Raw genomic sequence first — 21,414 nt, 5'->3', positions numbered from 1 at the left:
AAGAAGATTGCAGCACTGCACTGATACAAATGATCATCACTTAGAACACCTTTTGTAAATGGACTTTCATGCCACACTTTTGCCTTCATTGACCTTCCTTCAAAGACATTGTTGCACATAACTGGATTCATCTCGATAGCTGCTAGCAGAAAGGAAGTATCAAACTATAGCATCCCATTAAGAAAACGAAGTTGATCGTATCTCTGACGCGACCCCATCTAGCAACAAAACACCAACGTCATATTATGGCCCCCGTTGTACCATGCAACATTTGGCCCACAAATTTTTCAGCTACTCTCATACTTTCGGAGTTATTCTAGGTGGCAATAGTTACTCACTCTGTATATATAATAAAAAAAGCTAAAAGGACAAAACAAGGATCAGGTACAGATCACTAAGCATGGTGGTTGAAGTGTCGTGTTGTGGAGATGTTTCCTGTATAGTCACATTTTAGAAAATAATATGATTCCATGTAGAAGACAGAATATTTCACATAATTGGATATTTAAGCAGGTCAACGATTCAAAACACACATCTCTATGTTCTAAAAAATTCTCTTCAGGCCAAAAACAAATTTAAGTGCCTAATCTGGTGTCTGGATCTAAATCCAACTCAACACCTCTGATATGCACTGAACTGATGTGTTCATGGTAGAAGCTACTCAAACAAGGATCAATTGCTGGTATCTTATTGGACCTGTGGTCGGAACACGCACTTAACCTGTTACAAACGCTTATGGATACTATGCCAAATTGATGTGCAGCTGTGATCAAAGCCCATGGGTATGCAACAAATACTGATTTGTTCTTTAGATCCCAAAATGGTTTTATTTTTATATACTTAGACATACAAACTACTTTTGATTCAAGGGAATTAGTTCTATCTTGATGTAACATAACCTTGTTTAAACTATGTGTAGACTTTTACTAAATATATTAAAATTTCATATTTTTCAATTACCCAATGGTAGTTTTTTTCCATTACACAGTTATGTTTATGTAGTTGTAACTAATGCTTTGTATAAAACATTTCTGATGCTACTGCAATAGGACTGTGTTTAAACCCATGGTGTGCTGTAAGAAGCCGATAGTAAACAACAGTGGCAGAGTACAACTACTGTTCTGTTCTACAAATCACTATACACAATCTGATGACCCTCTGGACAGCAGCAACAATCCTTATGCACATTGTTTGATGTGAGCTAATCAGATCAAATCAAACTCCTCCTAATTTTTGCCATTTTGTATTCAGTCCTGTATTTGCATATTTAGCCTTTCTCATGGTTTTCAGTTCTCCACTACTAGCCTGCCAATAGCGAGTGGTTTTTTCTGTTGCTGGAGGACTGAAATGCTGCTCAGCTGCTCAGTTTCCATGCTGCTTTGCATATGCTATTATTTTCTGTGTATAGCCTGCATCATATGAAAATGTTTTATTTTTTCCATTGTGAGACTAGCTATTAAAGAAAATATTCTTCTGTTACCCATAACACAAAAAGACTTTCATTTCAAGTTTGCCGGCACTCTTGACTGCAGTTATGCATCACAGGCTAGACAATGATCTGGGTTTGTGATTGCGGGGCAGGAGGGAGACACTGTTAGCAAGCTTGTGAATCCCGGTAACTCATGTTCGTTGCATCAGTGCACTGCTGCTCCCACTTGAATCCAAAGTTGCTAGACAGAAATAGATTTCCTACAGCATTGAATATATGGCCATTTTTAAGGCAACCAGGAGTTTTGACTCAAACACTGGACTTGTTATATTAAATCCGAGTATCACACACACACCTCAATTTTGCAGGCAATTTTTTGAGGAAACAAATGAACTTTATTATCTGTAATATATGGTATCAACTATTTATAAGCAGCACTGGAGATTAATTTGAACAAATAATTAAGGTAATTGAAATGTCATGCATTCAAACTTTCAAATACTGCAAGTAAGATAGTAATGTGAATCTAACATCAAATGCACAGGATTGATCGACACTGATCATTTCTCATTTAACATTGAAACACAAACAGATATACATTTAATATTCTGCTCTGGTGAACTATGTTCCTCCCAAGCCAAGAGAAATGCCATTAACCCGCTATCTATTGGGAACACTTTTCTGTGAGAATAAGCTGACAACTGTGAGGCAGTATTTAAATTCACATTCATACAACTTTTGCAGTAGTATCTTTGAGGAATTTTAGGACTTTTCCAAGGCCAATGCTATGATGGCAAGTAGAATTTTTGCAACACATTTAACCTGGCAGTCCATGCATATGGAAACAAGACGGCAGTACATGCAGCTGGTCTCACAGACCCTTGCAGTTTCTATCTTTCTGAATTTGCATTTAGATGTATATTATGGAGGGAAGTGTTATTAGATTAAGTAATATCATTAAAAATCAGTTTAGTAAATATGTTTAAGGGATAAATTTAATATTTTGGTCATAAATATTTACACAAATGGACATACATAAAATTTAGCTGTTATCAAAATAATGCATGTATTCAGATATTTTATCGATACAGTCTTGGCACACAGTAACACAATGTTCAAGGCAAATGTATTTCTTGCTGTTCTTACAAATATATCTTGTTTTTCTGTTTTTGCTTCTGCAGTTCACACACTGTCCTCGTGAAGTCGCAGTTGATTTCACTTCAGAAATTTTCACACTGCAAAGCTCTCCAATTCTCTCAGTTATCTTCCTTGGCAATATGTTTTACATTACTCTTTGCTGAGATGATCATGCAGAAGCGCAAAAGAAACCTGCCTCAAAAACTCTCTTCTTCTCAGTCGGTCTTTCTGATTTGAGTTGAAAATAATAGCAGCATTTATCACAGCTGTGTTCATGATGCTATAAAAAACAACCATTGGCCATCTTCTTGTGTTTCTAGCTGCATTATATGTGGGGCTCATTCTGTCTACAACGTCAACTCCACCCTTAGTAAGGTTATAGAAAGTGATAATTTCTGGTTTTATATCATTCCCTGTATTTTCGTCAATATTTCCATTAGGGTGCATCATTGACAGCAGTAATACCACTCTAGTTCGTTTCGGCACATAAGAGACTAAGGTGCAATTTTTCTGAAACCCAAACATAGGTGACTTTTCTTGTCGGCTTTTAGTGTTAATAAATCCCCTTGGAACTTGTCTCTTGTTCTTCCTCAGGGTACTAACGATGGTCGTCTTCTTCATAATGTGTCTGCAAGCTCGTAACTTGTAAAATAACTGTCTCAAGTTCTGTTGTAGCCTGTATTCAGGATAGGTTGGCAAAGTCTCTGAACAAGTACAACTGGTCTGTTGTCCTGTCTGTAAGGGCCTTCAGGCTGATGCCCAACATACACCTCCATGTTGAATGTGTAAAACATTCTGGCATCCACTGCTGCAAAAATGTTTACTCCATACTTGTTTGGCTTATTTGGCATGTACTGTCAGAATCTGCATCTTCCACGGAATGCTTCCAGTTTTTCATCAACTGTCACATATTCAGAAAGTGTATAAGCCTTCTGAAAGTTTTCAACAATTAGACTAAACACCTCTCTTATTGCCGCCATGTGATCTGTTTTCTCCCTTTCCATTCTCGTTTGTTTATCGTCGAATCTGAGCCATTGAAGGAGAAAACGAAATCTGTTTATGCCCATTGTGGGATGAAATATTTTAACTCCTGTGCCATCTGTTCGCCACAAATCTTGTGGACTTAGTCGATGGGCATGCATTATACCAGCGTAGGACAATAATCGCAATAAGACCTTTATTACAGCTTTATTAGTTTGTTGTGCATCTCTTTCCCTTGAAAAGTTTCCCTGGATACTTTGAATGTACCTATTAGTGCAGTCAACTAGTATGAGTATAATGTTTTCATCAAAAAATAGTTCCCAGCACTATAGAGGATTTGTAGCACCTTTCACACCTGGTAAATGAGTTATGATGTTATGACAACGTGTGCAGGAGTTCTTTGGCAGAGCCCATGAGTTCCATACTGTTCCGTCTTTACCAACAAACACATATCTGTCAGCACCACAATCACTGTCTTCCGATTCATCACTTGACGTTTTTTGTTCAGAGCACGATTCACTTTTCCACTCTGGGTCCTGGATTTCTTCAAAGTCGATTTCTCCATCTTCAGAATCACCAGCGTCACTTTCAGCCATTACTTCTTCAATCAAGTTCCTAATTATCGCCTCCTGTGCCTCTTAAGGATAAGCCATGATGCACTTACAACACACTAAAATAAGGTACTAGGAACGAAAAAAACCTGTTCTACCACTAAACTAAGCAGATATCGCAAATATGCTCGCACGTGAATAACCTTGGCGGAGGTAACAATAAACTGACTGCCATGTGAGACCCTAGACCTCTTTGATGTGAGCTAACCGAAAGTGCTATTGTTGAAATACCACATACACCATACCAAACGACCCTATTACACTCACTTAAAGGTACTGAGAAGATACCTTCTTGGAAACAACTTTCAGACATTGCATTAATGTAAAAATATTCTCCTTGGTCTGACAGACCACCTGTGTGTACTGACAAAGTTAAAATACTCATCAACGCATTGACAAGCAAAAGATGAATGCGGCCAAAATAAGTGAGGAACAGCAATAAACGAAGGATTCAATGAATCTAATATTCTAACTCTGCTGACTGATCTATCAAAAAAATCAGATGCATAGCCAACTGCTAATTTGTCACTTTCCAGCTATAAAATATTGTTCACAAATATTACATAGAAAAACACTAAAATTGAATTCAACAGTAATATATCAAACTGTGCATCTCAACTTCAGGAGTAAAATATAGCACTGTACAGTTTTTCATTAATCAATTTTTATAAACACTGGTTACAATAACGCTAAATTGTACTATTGTTAAGCCAAAACTGCCACAAGCATAAACAATACATCAAACTGTACAGTGAATACATAGTTTGCCTGAAACTAAACTGGATCCAGCGTATCTAAAATTTCACTAAAACCACTCAATTAATTTCACCAATGCTAAATATACTCCACAATTCTAGACACCAAAAGACTGCATATTTTACACTATACCCTTATCTTTATCCTTAGTGAATGTGTGTTACGTACTTTGACATTAACTATTATGCAGTGTGTTCAAGAAACGTGAAGTTCAACTGGTTGAAATTCAAACTTGGTATGTGCTATAAAGTAGCCTAAAGCACCATGTAATTAAGCAGGAAATTATGATCTCAAACTGATATGATACACTTGTTTGTATACAAATATTTCCTTGTATTTACTTATTTTAACAGTTGCGTATGATGGAAGATTATCATGTTTCACTGATATTTAATGTAATATCTATCTTAGAATGTTTCATATGGTTCTAAAGCGACCAGCATGGGGAGGTGCTTATCTCAAGCCAGGCTTCACAAAATCATCACTATAGTACCTACTAATCTAGAAGGTACGCTGAGGAAGGGGGATGGAGAACATACAAAGACAGCAAATGAGACACTGGAACTGCTCCTCAAAACTCATTTTCCTCTATATGCTCTGGCAGATAACAGACCAGAATGTGACCCATAAAAGACAATGGTTCTCAGGCACTCAAAGATAGATCTAAAAGTTGCCCAAGGAGTGTGTCGATTTCAGTCAAATCCAATGGGCAGTGGGAATATCTAACCGGTCAAGTCACCTGGCCCAGAAGGAATCTTTAAAGCTGTCATGAAACAAGCATGAGAGAATCTTGTAAGAGTGCTGTGCAGGTTATTTAGGGTTAACCTAGCAGCGGGAGTCATTCCCAGTGTCTGGAGGGCAGTGAAGGTTGTCTTTAATGCAAAGCCAAGGAGAATTGATTATACCAGTGCCAAGGATAAGAGACCAATCACTCTGGTTAATGAATGTGTTGGCGAGAGTACGCTAACTAATGCTCCTCTACATTCAAATCAACACACATATCATGTGAGACAGCTCTCCATGAACTTGTTGGAGGGTGGTGAAAGAACTTTGCTTTCAAGAAATAGCCCTCTGCATCCTCCTGGACATCGAGGGGGCTTTTAGTAACACAATCTTCAATTCCACAGTTAGGGCAGCAGAGGTGCATGACCTAGTGACCACCATATGTAGGTGGCCTAGAGCCATGCTTAGTGGAAGGAGGGTAGAGGCCATCATGATGAATTTAAATATGGTAATTAACACCATTAGAGGTTGTCCACAAGGAGGAGTTTTGTGCACTTTATTGTGGAATCCAGTGGTGAGCAAACTCATTGAGGAACTAAATTCGAGACAATGTTTTTGCCAAGGATATGCAGATGATCCTGTCATAGTAATACTTGGCAAATTTACTGAGAGTTTGGAATATTGCACAAGATGTGCTGGATATTGTGCAAGACTGGTGCATTAAACAGAACCTAAGTATTAATCGTAAGAAGACTGCTGTGGTACAAATCACGAGGAAGCATATCCAACACTCAAATTGGAATATAAAGCTTTTCGATGAAACTACCTGTGAAGGGGATAGTGAAAGATCTAGGAATAATCTTAGATGAGAAACTAACATGGACCCCTCACATTAAGAGCATGTGCTCAAGGCGAATTGTACTCTAGCGATTACCAGAAGGGCTTGGGGCAAAAACTGGGGTCTAAGTTCCTGAGGTATGCACTGGATATACACCACAGTGGTTAGACTTAGGATCTCCTATGGGGCTGTAGTGTTGTGGAAGAAGGTACAACAGCAGGTTGCAGGTAAAGAGCTTGCTAAGGTGCAAAGACTGGCCTGCTTCACCATAAGAGGCAGAATTAGAAGCACACCAACTGCTGGGATGGGAGCCATGCTTGACATGCCTCCACTAGAACTTTGGGTTTAGATGAAGGCAGCAGCTGATGCATACATACTCAAAACTGATAAAAACTGGATCTCATTTGGATATCAAGACTAACGCACTAAAATAGTGAGTGAGGAAAATATAGGAATGGCTGGGGAAATGCCGGCCGACTATATAATAACTCCCTACTGCTTCGACAAGCCTTACAACATAATAATTGGAAGCAGGGAACAGTGGGGAAAAAGCAGTTCAACACCATACAGGGGACACTGTCTGGTTCACTGATGGGTCAAAATCAGACCAAGGTGCTGGGGCCAGAGTGTACGAGGTTCAGCGAAGACTCGAGGGCATCATCTCTCTCTAGGAAAACTGCTCTTGGTATTCCAAGCTAAAATTACTACAATCAGGGTTTGTCTGGAGGAGATTATACATAGGACCACAGCATCTACATCTATTTAGACAGACAGGCAACCCTGAAATCATTGGCAGCTCCTGCAACAAGATCTAAGATTATTGCAGCATGTCACAGGGCTCTGGTGGAGCTAGGGGGAAGCAATACGGTAAACCTAATGTGGGTCCCTGGCCACTCAGGGAATGGTGGCAATGAACACGCCAGCAGATTGACTGGGATGCGGGCAAAGACTCCATTCATTGGACCGGAACGTGTGCTGAAAATTACCAAGGCTTTGATCAAACTAGAACTACGGAACTGGCTTACAAGACAGCACATAGAATACTGGACTGAGGTCTATAAGCAAAAACATAGTAAGGTAATGTCATAGCCATGGTTTGAAAGAAGCTCTCTAATCCTAGGCTTCAATAGGAAAGAGATTAAACTCATGGTTAGACTAATTACCGACCAGGGGAATTTCAAAAAACACCTACATACAATGGGTATAATGGAAGAAGACCCTAAATCTAGCATTTGTGATGAGGGTGAAGAAACTGCTGAACATTATTGGAGAGCAAGAGAGAGAATTTTCAGGGCAACTAGAAGTGAAGAAATTGGATCCAACAAAGAACTGGTAAAGGAACTTCTTGCACTATCTAAGGGCACTGGTCGGCATTACTAGATATACACGGAGCAATACCGCACAATAAACAGTTTCGGTGTGGGCAGTGCCAGGTTAGACCAAAGCTGTTTTAGATTCCTTTCAAAAATCAAATCAAATCAATCATCCTCAGTGAATTTGTGTTTAGGTATTTTTTTGACGAATTAACTATCATGCATTGTGATCAAAATGGATCCAGTTCAATTGGTTGTAATTCGAAATTGGTACATGCTACATAGTAACCTAAAGCACTATGTAAATGAGCAGAAAATTATGATCTCACATGATATGAGACACTTGTTTGTATAGAAATATTTCCTTGTGTTTGCTTATTTTAACAGTTGCATATGATGGCAGTTTATCATGTTTTCACTGGTATTTAATCTAATATTTATCTTAGAATGTTTGGCAAGCTTCTAAAGTGGGAAGGTGTTTATTTCAAGTTGTTTAGTTTCAACATAAATTATGTACTTTCAATCATTGTTATTTTAATTTACTTTTGTAAGATGGTTTGAAGATGACTAGCATGGTATTGTTTCTTGAGGTTTTAAATAAGCAGTGCTGTTGTGCCTCACGGTCTTTCGTAATATACTTGTGTTTCTCACAGTCTGAGCCAGTGAACAGTTACTGTTAATTCTGCATAGGTCTTGACAGTAGCTGAACATAAGTCTCTGAGCAGTCAACCAGTTGTGCTGTTTCAGCTCTCTAAAATTGTATGGACAATAGGATTTTGAGCAAAACATGAGGATTTTTGCATTTTCTCATTACATTCAATTGTTGTACGTTATTGTGACTGACAAACTTTCACTTTGCACAACTGATAGTTCTATTTTGTGCTGAAATTTGATACGACAGTGACACAGCATTAAAGATGAACTTATATTAACACATAGTTGGAACTTAAGACATTAGTTCTGATTTCACAGTAGCTTATGTAACTGGGGAATCTGTCAAATATTCTTAATTTTTTTGAACTGCATTATCTTCAATCTGAAGCATTCAACCTTGCTATGTGATCCTATGTAATTCAATTTAATGATTTTAGGTATGGCCATTTCTATTTTTGTGACTTATATTGACAGTATACACCATTCAACGTAACTTTGCCACTGTGTCTATATTTCCTTATTTAGTTTTCACTGCATTTAAATTCAGTTTAAACAAGTTGTTTAACTATCCATTAACTACTGCGTAATATGCCTAAATTCACACTTCCAGATGTCGCTTGACTGACAAAATCTATTGTAGACAGCTGGTGGTTTTAACAGGGTAGATGCTCAGTGGTAGATGCCCATAACCCATGCATGGGACTGTAGAGATACATTTTGAAATCAGCTTTGTTCAGTACCCTGGAACTCAATACATCATAGGACCAATTTCAAAATATTAACATTACGCATCTTGACTGAATATTCACATTAATCAATCAGTTCACAGTGTCAGTAGCTGGACTGAAATCACCATCAGTGACCCTATTGCCACATAAACTAAAGATAACACACAAGGCAAAAATATTCCATTTGCTCTTTCAAATCTATTTCATTAAGGAATATTGTTATGGAGTTCCTCCTTTCAGTACCAGCATCAACATCAAAATGACAGATTTTGAGATGATCAATTTCTGATGATTTTATACTGAGTAACCACTTAACAGAAAAAAGACACCTGGACAATGAGATGGCTGTACAATACTGCTCATATTACACTGAACTTGTTCCTTCTCTAACAGCAGCATATCAAACGTCTCTGAGCCCATGAAAGTTTCCTAGTGATTGGAAGAAGGCACCAATCAATTATATTCTCAATTAGTGTCACCTGATGGATGCACATAATCACAGCAAAATGAAGCATGTGCACGAATAATGCTGTATGGCACATTTCGAAGATTTTAGGAATTCGACAAAAACTTAATAACAATTTAATAGCATATATGTATTGTTTGCAGATGCAGACTGTTGAAAATGGTTGTGCTTTTTAAAATTGCACTAAGGATAGGTTTTAAAAAATGAATAACTATTAAAATGGAAAAATAGTGAATAGAAACTGATATAAAGCATTACTGCAGAACTGCCTAGAATATGAAAGTTTAAAATAAGAAAATTATAACAAGATACGAACTAATATTTATTGTAAACTGATTAATTTGGTCCTAAAAAAGTAATATAACGTGAGTTTGTCATCAAGTTGAGACCAACAGCTGGCACATTACACACAGCTGGCACATTGAATGTTTTCATAAAATGCCTGTATTTTGATTCCATGTACTTCATCATGTCCAATAGATTGCTTTTCTTCTCCTTACAAGTTTCAGTACCCCATTGTAGAGCAACCAAAAACGAGAACACAACAGAATTTCTTTTAATTCATGTTCACAACCATGTTTCACAATAAAAAATCTTTCACATGGATGAAACATGCTTATGCCTTAAGGATAATCACTTCATAACTTCAACCAGAGCACACCGGTAATTTTCAAAGCTGGTGATGTTCTGAGAACCAGGTCAACAGATCATATGCCCTTTAATTCCTCCATCATCTCCTGAAGGGTCATTTTTGATGGTTCTACAGAGGCCTAAGCTATGAAATGTTTCCATTCTAAAAGAGCCATAACTTTTGACACTTTCTTTTCTCAATCATTGCAAAGTTCCTGTCACGATGTAGGAAACTACAACTCGAACATAAAAACTTTTTATGTATTTCTACACAGTACTTGCAATTGACCAGGTAGAAATAAAGTGCTAAAATTCTCCAGTTATCGTTCTGCCCAACATGGTGATCACACCATATAATTAGTTTGTGTTCCATACCTTCTTCAAGCATCACAAATTTAATCAGATAGGAAACTATTTTGGCTTAACCACACCTTGCACCAGATCCATCCCCTAAATTTACCGTGTTAGTTAAGTTCTGAAGTCATGAACCATTAAATTATATGAGGGCAGCTGTCTGTTGTAGGTCCACATACATAACATATATATTATTGTTCCTTTTTAGCCATTTCTGTATTGTTTTTTAGCAGTTTGTATGCTTGGTCTGCTTTTGCATGACAACTGACGTAAGTTTTATGTTGTACATTTCTATCTCGTCTGAAGCTGCAGGCATAAAGAATCTACACATTCTGCAGAGACTGAGACTGTGGTGCAGACATTCTTTCGAAGATTTATTCTTACTTTGAGAAACTCAAGCTGAGTTCCTGGATCAGAGACCTGTCATCATTTGATATGACATGGGGTCTACACAAATATTTTCCTCAGCCATCTGCAGGAGTGATCACTCCAATTTCCAGTTTATGTTGAAGAGACAGTTTTCATTGCTGGGTGATGTAGAATATCTCAAGCAATGTTTTTTTGACGCACATCTTTTGACTGGACTTCATATTTGAAAGTAGCTTGTTTCAATAAAGTACCATCTTTCTTACCTTCCTTTCGTCTGGCTGTCACACCTATTTAAGTGGAGTTTATCAAGTAAATTGAGTTCACTGTGCGTCAAGGCATGGTATTGTTTGTACAGCTTTAACTTAATTTACATATTTATGTCCTAGAATCCTTCTTTTGAACATACTTCTGTATTGCGTACATTATCCTGAATCATGCTGTCAATATTACTACCCAATATTCAACTGAAATGTCATACCCCACATTGTCTTTTAATAATATAGCAGTGTGTATTCTTTTTCATCAATGATAAAGACAAAACTGTAGTCAGTTTTGTCCATGTTACTTATTTTTACTATAGTATTGTCAGAAGTTGCACATAAGGTATGTTGTTAGAACCATGTACTCTACAGGGCACATATGCTGCCGTTCAGGACACTTGTTATTCTATAGACATATGTCCTTTTACAAAACCAATGAAACGAATCCACATTAAAATGTCCAACCCAAAAAAGACAAGGCGAGATGAAAACATGTAGGGAAAAGATGGACATGAAGACAAACAAATACGAAGAAAGTGCGACAGTTTAAATGGAGGTAGGGTAATGACCTCAGAGGGAGGCTAAATGCCCACCCTTGGATGGTATGATAAAACCCCCCTCACAAATAAAACTTAAAACTAAATCTGCTGTTGAAGCACTGCTGCCCAACACCGAAGGTAGGGTGCTGTGAAGGTTAAAAGTCCGCCACAGAGTGGCTAAAAGTGTGCAGTCCAGCAAGATGTGGATGACAGTCATATGTCAGCCACAGTGACATCAAGGTGGGTCCTCGTGACAGGAGGTAGCCATGTATGGCCAATTCAGAGCCAGTGGAGAACAACAGAGTCCCTGAAAGAGGTTCACATGAACATCTTCCACACATTCATAGTCTCCTGAAGGGCACACAGTTTGTTTTGCGTACTGATATGCCATTCCATCTCCTAAACCTGAAAAATATTTTGACGTAACAATGATCGTAGGTGAGTTACAGGGATGCCGATTTCTAGAAGTGGTTTCCAGCCTGTTGTAAAGTTCATTTCCTGGGATTCTGACGTGGCCTGGGGTCCACACAAACAGCATGTAATGCCTGGACCATTCCAGGGCATTTATGGACTCCTGAATGGACACTATCAAGTAACAGTGGGGGTAGCACTAGTTTATAGCTTGTAGACAGCTCAATGATTCAGTACATAGAAGACACAACTCGCCGGGGCATGAGTGGTTGCACTAAAGAGCACAAGAAATGGCTGCCAGCTCTGCAGTCAAAACACTGCAGTTGTCTGGCAAGGAGTGCTGTTCAGTATGTCCCCCATAAACAAATGCAAAGCCAACATGAGCATCATCCATCAAGCTTTCAGTGTAAACTACCTAATGATCCTGGTACATGTCAAGAACCGAGAGGAAGTGACAGCAGAGAGCTGCAGGGTTAACTGAGTCCTTAGGGCCATGTGATATGTCCAGGCGAAGCTTTGGACTCAGTGTACACCATGGAGGTTTACGTGAATGGATCTTGGGCATAGGTGGTAAAATCAAGGATTCCACTTCAGACAGAAGAAATCGGATGCAAACCGCCATCAAGCCGTGATCTGCGTCTCTGATGCAGGAGATGAAACGTTGTGGATGGGAAAGGAAGATGGTAATTTGGCCGCTCAGGATAACTATGAATGTGTGCAATGTAACTGGTGAGCAGTTGTGCACACCTAAACTTCAATGGAGGGACTCTGGCCTGGTCACTGGACTCATCCTGAAGCCTCATGTTGCCAGTCAAACGCCACAGTGGTGCACTGGGTCAAGTAACCATAATGCTGACGGAGCTGCCAAACAATAAACTAGATTCCCAGAGTCAACACAGGATTGAACAAGGGCTTTGTAGAGCTGCAGCACTGTAGAGCGATCTGCACCGCAGTTGGTGTTGCTCAAACAGCAGAGGACATTGAGGTGCTGCCAGCACTTCTGCTTCAGCTGACGAAGATGAGGAAGCTATGTCAATCAGGCATCGAAATCCAGTCATAAGAATCGATCTGTATCCATTATAGTGAGTGGTGGATCATCATTAAAGTAAAGTTCTGATTCCGGATGAATAGTACGATGATGACAGAAGTGCGTGACAAACGACTTCGCAGCTGAAAAGTGGAAGCCATGGGCTAGAGCCCGTGACTGCACCTTGTGAATGGTTCCCTGTAGGCACTGCTCAGCAACACCAATACTGGTGGAACAGCATGAAATACAGAGAAGGTGAGACCAATGGCCTGACAGCTGCTGTTAGACCGTTAATGGCCACTAAAAATAGGGATACACTCAATACAGAGCCCTGCAGGACCCCATTCTCCTGGGTATGGGGGAAACTATAGCAGGAAACCAACTTAGACACGGAAAACACGGAGTGATACGAAATTTTGGATAAAATTCAGGAGCGGGCCCCAGAGACCCAACTCATATAATGTGGCAAGGATACGATGTTGCCAGGTCATGTCTTAAGCTTTTCGTAAATCAAAAAAGACAGCAACCAGGCGTTGGCATCTGAGGGTGATCCATTGCATGAGAAGGTCAAGGTGATGGTTTACCACTCTGATGTTAAACCATACGTCCCTACCCCTATGTGGTGCTCTAAGTGCTGGACATTTGGGCACATGTCTTCCTGCTGCATTTCCAATGCCACATGTCGAGACGGCAGACGTCCACTGCATCTAGATACTCCCTGTGCGCCTGCTCCACTTGTATCAATGGCGGAGAGCACTCCCCCAGCTCCCCAGATTGCACAGTACTCCAAAAGGAGCGGAAAATAATGGAGTACAAAACCCTGGACCAATTGACTTACCAAGAGGCGAAACGTAAATTTGGATGATTACACACCATTTGGTTGACACCCATGTACGCTGCAGCTACATTACCGTTGCCATCACAAGTACCTACTTTGGGAGCAAGGACTCCCACAAATGCAGGGGACATCGGTGCCCTCCCCCCCAGCCAGAGAATCAACAGCCTCCTCTGGCTCGTCTCGTTTCGTGTTGAAGGGGTCCCTTGGGACCCTCTCTCCTAAGGTCTCCACTAATGCCACAGAGGACACTCGCCAGTGGCTGAAGGAGCCAAAAGCTGCTGGGCGAAGAACTTCACGGTCTTCTTTGTCGCCTGAAGCTACTTCAGAGTAGTCTTCCCAGCAAGCCCCTGAAGTGAAGTGAGGAGGCAAACAAAGAAGTCTGCTAAGAAAGAGAGCCCTCCGGTGGCCTCAGCACAACCACCACTACCTACCAGTTCTGCACGTTCAGATGAGGTGGAGAGCTCAGCATCTCCTGAGGACCTGGATCTCACTGATGCCTCATTCACAACAGGAATGGATACAAATACTCAACCGGTGGCAGCAGGTGACCGTGAGGCATAACCTGCCTCCTTGTGTGCTTCATGCCTTCTCGGGTCATGATAACGTCATCCTCCAGTGGAACAGCTGCGGTTTTTTCCACCACCTGACTGAGCTATGGCAATTGTTTAGCTTTACACCTGCTTTCTGCATTGGCAGACTCGAGGGAAACTATCAATAGTAGAGTGACCCTGGCGGAAACCGCCCTGGCATGCAGCCAGTAGGCCACGTGACTCCAGGACCCAACACAACTGCTGACTTACTGTATGTTCTAACAGCTTACAAAGAACGTTGGCGAGGCTGATAGGCCGATAGCTATCCACATGAAGTGGGTTTCAACTGGGATTGAGCACTAAAATAATGGTGCTCTCCCGCCACTCTGATGGAAAGATGCCATCACACCAGATCTGGTTGGAGATGATGAGATGTTGCTTGTAGTCAAACAAGAGATGTTTCATCATCTGACTGTGGGTCCAATCTGGCCCAGGATTTGTGTCAGGGCAATGTGCAAGGACGCTGACGAGCTCCCATTCTGTAAATCGAGCGTTATAGGGTTCAATGTAACATTCAGTGAACTGGAGGGCTTTTCTTTCCATCTGCCATCTGAGGGTACAAAATGCTGGAGGATAATTCTCTGAAGAGGAGGCTCAACCATAGTGCTCAGTAAAGTGCTCGGCAATTGTGTTTTCGTTGGTAGATAACACGTCATTGATGTTAATGCCAGTAACATCTGTCGGAGTCTGGTACCCACGAACACATCTGATCTTTGTCCAGACTTGGGAAGGGGACATATGGCACCCAATGGTCGAGACGTCCCTCTCCTAACACGCCTGTTTCTGTCTTTTTATAAGCTGGCGAACGCAGGTACGAGACTTTTAAAAGCTATTTGCTGCTCTAGGGAAGGGTGCCGCTTATGTCGCTGTAGAGCTCGCTGACGCTCTTTAATGGTCTCAACGATTTCTGGCGACCACCAAAGTACTGACTTTCGCAGGGGCCACCCTAAACAACAAGGGGTCGTGTTTTTTGCCACAGAAACAATCCTTTTAGGGACCTGCTCAACTACCAGATCGATGGTACCATGTGGGAGAGTATGAATGGTGGCAGCAGAGGTGAAAGCTTCCCAGTCTACCTTGTTTAAAGACCATCTTGGTAGACGTCCTGGGGAATGGCGCCGGGGGAGTGATAGAAAGATCGGAAGGTGGTCACTACCACACAAGTCATTGTGGGCTCTCCAGTGGACAGATGGGAGAAGTTCTGGGATAAATCAATGGCCGAGTAAGTGCCATGAGCCACACTGAAATGTGCGATGGGACCCCAGTATTTAAGAGGCAAAGGTGGAGATGAGACACTGAAGTTTCGACATCTCTACCTCAACCAGTAAGCACAGCGCCAACGGGTTATGGATGTTAAAACCTCCCAAAAGTAGGAAAGGTATAGGGAGTTGATGAATCTGTGCAGCCAATGCATTCAGGGGTACTGCACCATCTTGAGGAAGATATACATTGGAGACAATTATTTCCTGTGTCGTTCTTATCCTGACAGCCACAGCTTCGAGAGTGGTTTGAAGGGGCACAGGTTCACTGCATACCGAATTCAGGACATAGACACAAACTCCACCTGACACACTATTAAATTCACTACGCTTCTTGTAATATCCCCTATAGCCACAAAGGGCAGGGGTCCACATTGCCGGGATCCAGGTTTACTGGAGGACAATGCAGAAAGCAGGTGTAAAGCTAAACAATTGCCATAGCTCAGTCAGGTGGTGGAAAAAACCGCAGCTGTTCCTCTGGAGGATGACGTTATCATGACCCGAGAAGGCATGAAGCACACAAGGAGGCAGGTTATGCCTCACGGTCACCTGCTGCCACCGATTGAGTATTTGTATCCATTCCTGTTGTGAATGAGGCATCAGTGAGATCCAGGTCCTCAGGAGATGCTGAGCTCTCCACCTCATCTGAACGTGCAGAACTGGTAGGTAGTGGTGGTTGTGCTGAGGCCACCGGAGGGCTCTCTTCCTTAGCAGACTTCTTTGTTTGCCTCCTCACTTCACTTCAGGGGGTTGTTGGGAAGACTACTCTGAAGTAGCTTCAGGCAACGAAGAAGACCGTGAAGTTCTTCGCCCAGCAGCTTTTGGCTCCTTCAGCCACTGGCGAGTGTCCTCTGTGGCATTAGTGGAGACCTTAGGAGAGAGGGTCCCAAGGGACCCCTTCAACACGAAACGAGACGAGCCAGAGGAGGCTGTTGATTCTCTGACTGGAGGGAGGGCACCGATGTCCCCTGCATTTGTGGGAGTCCTTGCTCCCAAAATAGGTACTTGTGATGGCAATGGTAATGTAGCTGCAGCGTACATGGGTGTCAACCAAATGGTGTGTAATCATCCAAATTTACGTTTCGCCTCTTGGTAAGTCAATTGGTCCAGGGTTTTGTACTCCATTATTTTCCGCTCCTTTTGGAGTACTGTGCAATCTGGGGAGCTGGGGGAGTGCTCTCCGCCATTGATACAAGTGGAGCAGGCGCACAGGGAGTATCTAGATGCAGTGGACGTCTGCCGTCTAGACATGTGGCATTGGAAATGCAGCAGGAAGACATGTGCCCAAATTTCCAGCACTTAGAGCACCACATAGGGGTAGGGACGTATGGTTTAACATCAGAGTGGTAAACCATCACCTTGACCTTCTCATGCAATGGATCACCCTCAAAGGCCAAGATGAAAGCACCGGTAGCGCCCCTGTTGTCTTTCGATCTCCTGTAAACACACTGGATGAAATTCTAGATTGGCAAGGAGCATGTTTTCAGACTGCAAGAGGAGGTTGCAAGGGAAATGATCACCTGGACCATGTTGAGGCTTTTACGGGGAGTGACAGGAACAAGAATATCACCCAGATGGTCACAAGCGAGTGATGCCCAGGATTGGGCTGGGGATGCTGTCTGAATCGAGACTGCACCACTTATCTTGGACAGTGCTGTCACTTCCCTAAACTTATCCTCGAGATGTTCAACAAAAAATTGAGGGTTTGTACGCAGAAAGGAGTCCCTGTCCATTCCATTGCAAACTAAATGCCGAGGTGAATATGGCTCTCTTCTTTCTGTACCCCTACGACCCCCCCCCCCCCCCCATGGTATAGCAAGGGAGGGAAACTATTTAGGATCAAATCTGTCAGCATTGTACTTGATCTTGCCCTTCTTAGAGACTGCTGGTGCCGTACAGTCACCAGCAAGAGGTGACAGTCTGCTTCATTGCAGGTCATTTGCCGTGATGCCACCCACTCCGATAAAGGGCTCTCCCCACGGGCACAAAACAGCCACAGCAAAGGCCACCTGCCGTGATGGCCGATGCTGGGAGGCCTGGTGCCCCAGGAAGACAGGCATCTACTCCTTGGCATATGTGGGGAGTTTACAGCTCAGGCATCAGCAGTGTGATCCCTTTGTTGTCAGGGGATTACAGCCAAATGGTTACATGATGGCCCTACCACAACAGACTGGCTACCGTGCTGGATATTGGGTGCAGAGAAATCCAATACTGTCATGGGGGCGAAATAGTACAGGAGACAACGGAAGAAGATGTACTCCAGAAAGTGTCCTTGCCCAAATACTTGAATTGCAAGTGGAGATGCAAAGCCATGAAATGAGGCCCAGGAGATCAAATCTAAGGGCACTATGGATAACTATGCACCACGTAAGGCATCCTTCCCCATATCGCCTGCGCTTCTGTAGAATTTGGAAAAAGGGAGGTCAAACCATAAAATGGTGTCTGAACTTACGGGGCCAAAAATTGAGAGACTCCTGTTAGTCACCTCTTACAGCAGGCAGGGATACCTCAAGCCTAATCTAACCCCTGGACCAGCAGGGGGAAGCAAAGTTGACACTTGCCATATTGTGAAGATGCTAAGTCACAGATAGGCACAACAAAAAGAGTGTCACAAATAAAACTTTTGGCCCATAAGTCTTCAATCAAAAATAGGTGACACACACACACACACACACACACACACACACACACACACACACACACACACACTAGCTACGCTGTGAGCAGCATCACCACTGCATGATGGGAACAGTGACTGGGCAGTGGTTATGAGAAGGCTGGGGTGGGGAGGCATAATAGGGTAGGGGTGACGTACAGTGCTGTGCTGCTGGGGAGCATTCAAGGGTGAAGTGGAAAGAGGGTATGGCAGCTACATGCTATCAGGTGGTTAAATGGTGGGCAGGGGAGTGCTGGAATGCAACAGGAAGCTGGATGGGTGAGGACAATGACTAATGAAGGTTGAGGCCAGGAGGGTTACGTGAATGTAGGGAAAGTTCCCACTTGCACAGTTCAGAAAAGCTGGTGTCAGTGAGAAGTATTCATACGACACAGATTGTGAAGCAGTCATTGAAATGAAGGATGTCATGTCTGGCAGCATGCTGACAACCAAGTGGTCCACTTTTTTTGGTGGCCATCCATGCGCACAGATGGCTAGTTGGTTGTCATGTCCACACAGAATGCAGCACAGTGGTTGAAGCTTAGCTTGTAGATCACACGACTGGTTTCACAGGTAGCCCTGTGTTTGATAGGATGGTGATGTTTGTGATGGTGGTGGGAGGATGTAAGGGACAGGTCTTGCATCTACACTCCTGGAAATTGAAATAAGAACACCGTGAATTCATTGTCCCAGGAAGGGGAAACTTTATTGACACATTCCTGGGGTCAGATACATCACATGATCACACTGACAGAACCACAGGCACATAGACACAGGCAACAGAGCATGCACAATGTCAGCACTAGTACAGTGTATATCCACCTTTCGCAGCAATGCAGGCTGCTATTCTCCCATGGAGACGATCGTAGAGATGCTGGATGTAGTCCTGTGGAACGGCTTGCCATGCCATTTCCACCTGGCGCCTCAGTTGGACCAACGTTCGTGCTGGACGTGCAGACCACGTGAGACGACGCTTCATCCAGTCCCAAACATGCTCATTGGGGGACAGATCTGGAGATCTTGCTGGCCAGGGTAGTTGACTTACACCTTCTAGAGCACGTTGGGTGGCACGGGATACATGCGGACGTGCATTGTCCTGTTGGAACAGCAAGTTCCCTTGCCGGTCTAGGAATGGTAGAACGATGGGTTCGATGACGGTTTGGATGTACCGTGCACTATTCACTGTCCCCTCGACGATCACCAGTGGTGCACGGCCAGTGTAGGAGATCGCTCCCCACACCATGATGCCGGGTTTTGGCCCTGTGTGCCTCGGTTGTATGCAGTCCTGATTGTGGCGCTCACCTGCACGGCGCCAAACACGCATACGACCATCATTGGCACCAAGGCAGAAGCGACTCTCATCGCTGAAGACGACACGTCTCCATTCGTCCCTCCATTCACGCCTGTCGCGACACCACTGGAGGCGGACTGCACGATGTTGGAGCGTGAGCAGAAGACGGCCTAACAGTGTGCGGGACCGTAGCCCAGCTTCATGGAGACGGTTGCGAATTGTCCTTGCCGATACCCCAGGAGCAACAGTGTCCCTAATTTGCTGGGAAGTGGCGGTGCGGTCCCCTACGGCACTGCATAGGATCCTACGGTCTTGGCATGCATCCGTGCGTCGCTGCGGTCCGGTCCCAGGTCGACGGGCACGTGCACCTTCCGCCGACCACTGGCGACAACATCGATGTACTGTGGAGACCTCACGCCCCACGTGTTGAGCAATTCGGCGGTACGTCCACCCGGCCTCCCGCATGCCCACTATACGCCCTCGCTCAAAGTCCGTCAACTGCACATATGGTTCACGTCCACGCTGTCACGGCATGCTATCAGTGTTAAAGACTGCGATGGAGCTCCGTATGCCACGGCAAACTGGCTGACACTGACGGCGGCGGTGCACAAATGCTGCGCAGCTAGCGCCATTCGACGGCCAACACCCTGGTTCCTGGTGTGTCCGCTGTGCCGTGCGTGTGATCATTGCTTGTACAGCCATCTCGCAGTGTCCGGAGCAAGTATGGTGGGTCTGACACACCGGTGTCAATGTGTTCTTTTTTCCATTTCCAGGAGTGTATGTCTATTACAGAGGTATGAGCCATGAGGTAAGGGGTTGGGAGCAGGGGTTGTGTAGGGATGCACGAGTAGATTGTGTAGGTTTTGTGGACGGTGGAATACCACTGGGGGAGGTGTGTGAAGGATAGTAGGCAGAAAATTTCTCACTTCAGAGCACGACGAGAGGTAGTCAAAACCCTGGTGCAAAACATAATTCAGTTGCTCCAGTCCTGTGTGGTACTGAGTTACAAGGGGAATGCTCGTCTGTGGCCAGACAATGGGTGACTGGAAAGATAAGGCATGAGAGATTTGTTTTTGTACAAGATTGGGAGGATAATTATGAGTGGTGAAGCCTTCAGTGACACCCTCAGTATATTTTAAAGACTGTAAGATGCTACAGGCTATAAGGCACACTTTCATTTTTAACCACTTTTTAAAAGTAACAGTTTTACAATTTTTAATATTAAACTGCAAAGCCAGGCTAAAACCGAACTGACCTAAAGGCCCCTGAATATCAAAATTTAACTTCTCCTTCAGGACTACTATCTTCTTCATATAAGAGATGGTCTTCACTGCCTGCCAGAGCATTACTTGTGCTGTACTTCTCGAAAGATTCGACCATAATGTCTTCCCTTACTCTACACCATGACTGTCTTTTCCACTGACATACTTGTTTGACTGTAGATCTTTTCAATGCTCTCTGCAGTGTGAGTCCTTATTGGGTTTCGTCTGTAGCATGTCAACTGAATTTGGTCAGATAATACGCCAGAGCAGAAGTGAGCTGCAACAGAGCCAG

The sequence above is a fragment of the Schistocerca cancellata genome, chromosome 11, assembly GCF_023864275.1.
Source record: "Schistocerca cancellata isolate TAMUIC-IGC-003103 chromosome 11, iqSchCanc2.1, whole genome shotgun sequence".
In the NCBI taxonomy this organism is placed as follows: domain Eukaryota; kingdom Metazoa; phylum Arthropoda; class Insecta; order Orthoptera; family Acrididae; genus Schistocerca; species Schistocerca cancellata.
The sequence above is the reverse complement of the archived record's forward strand: the minus strand, read 5'-3'. Positions refer to the sequence as shown.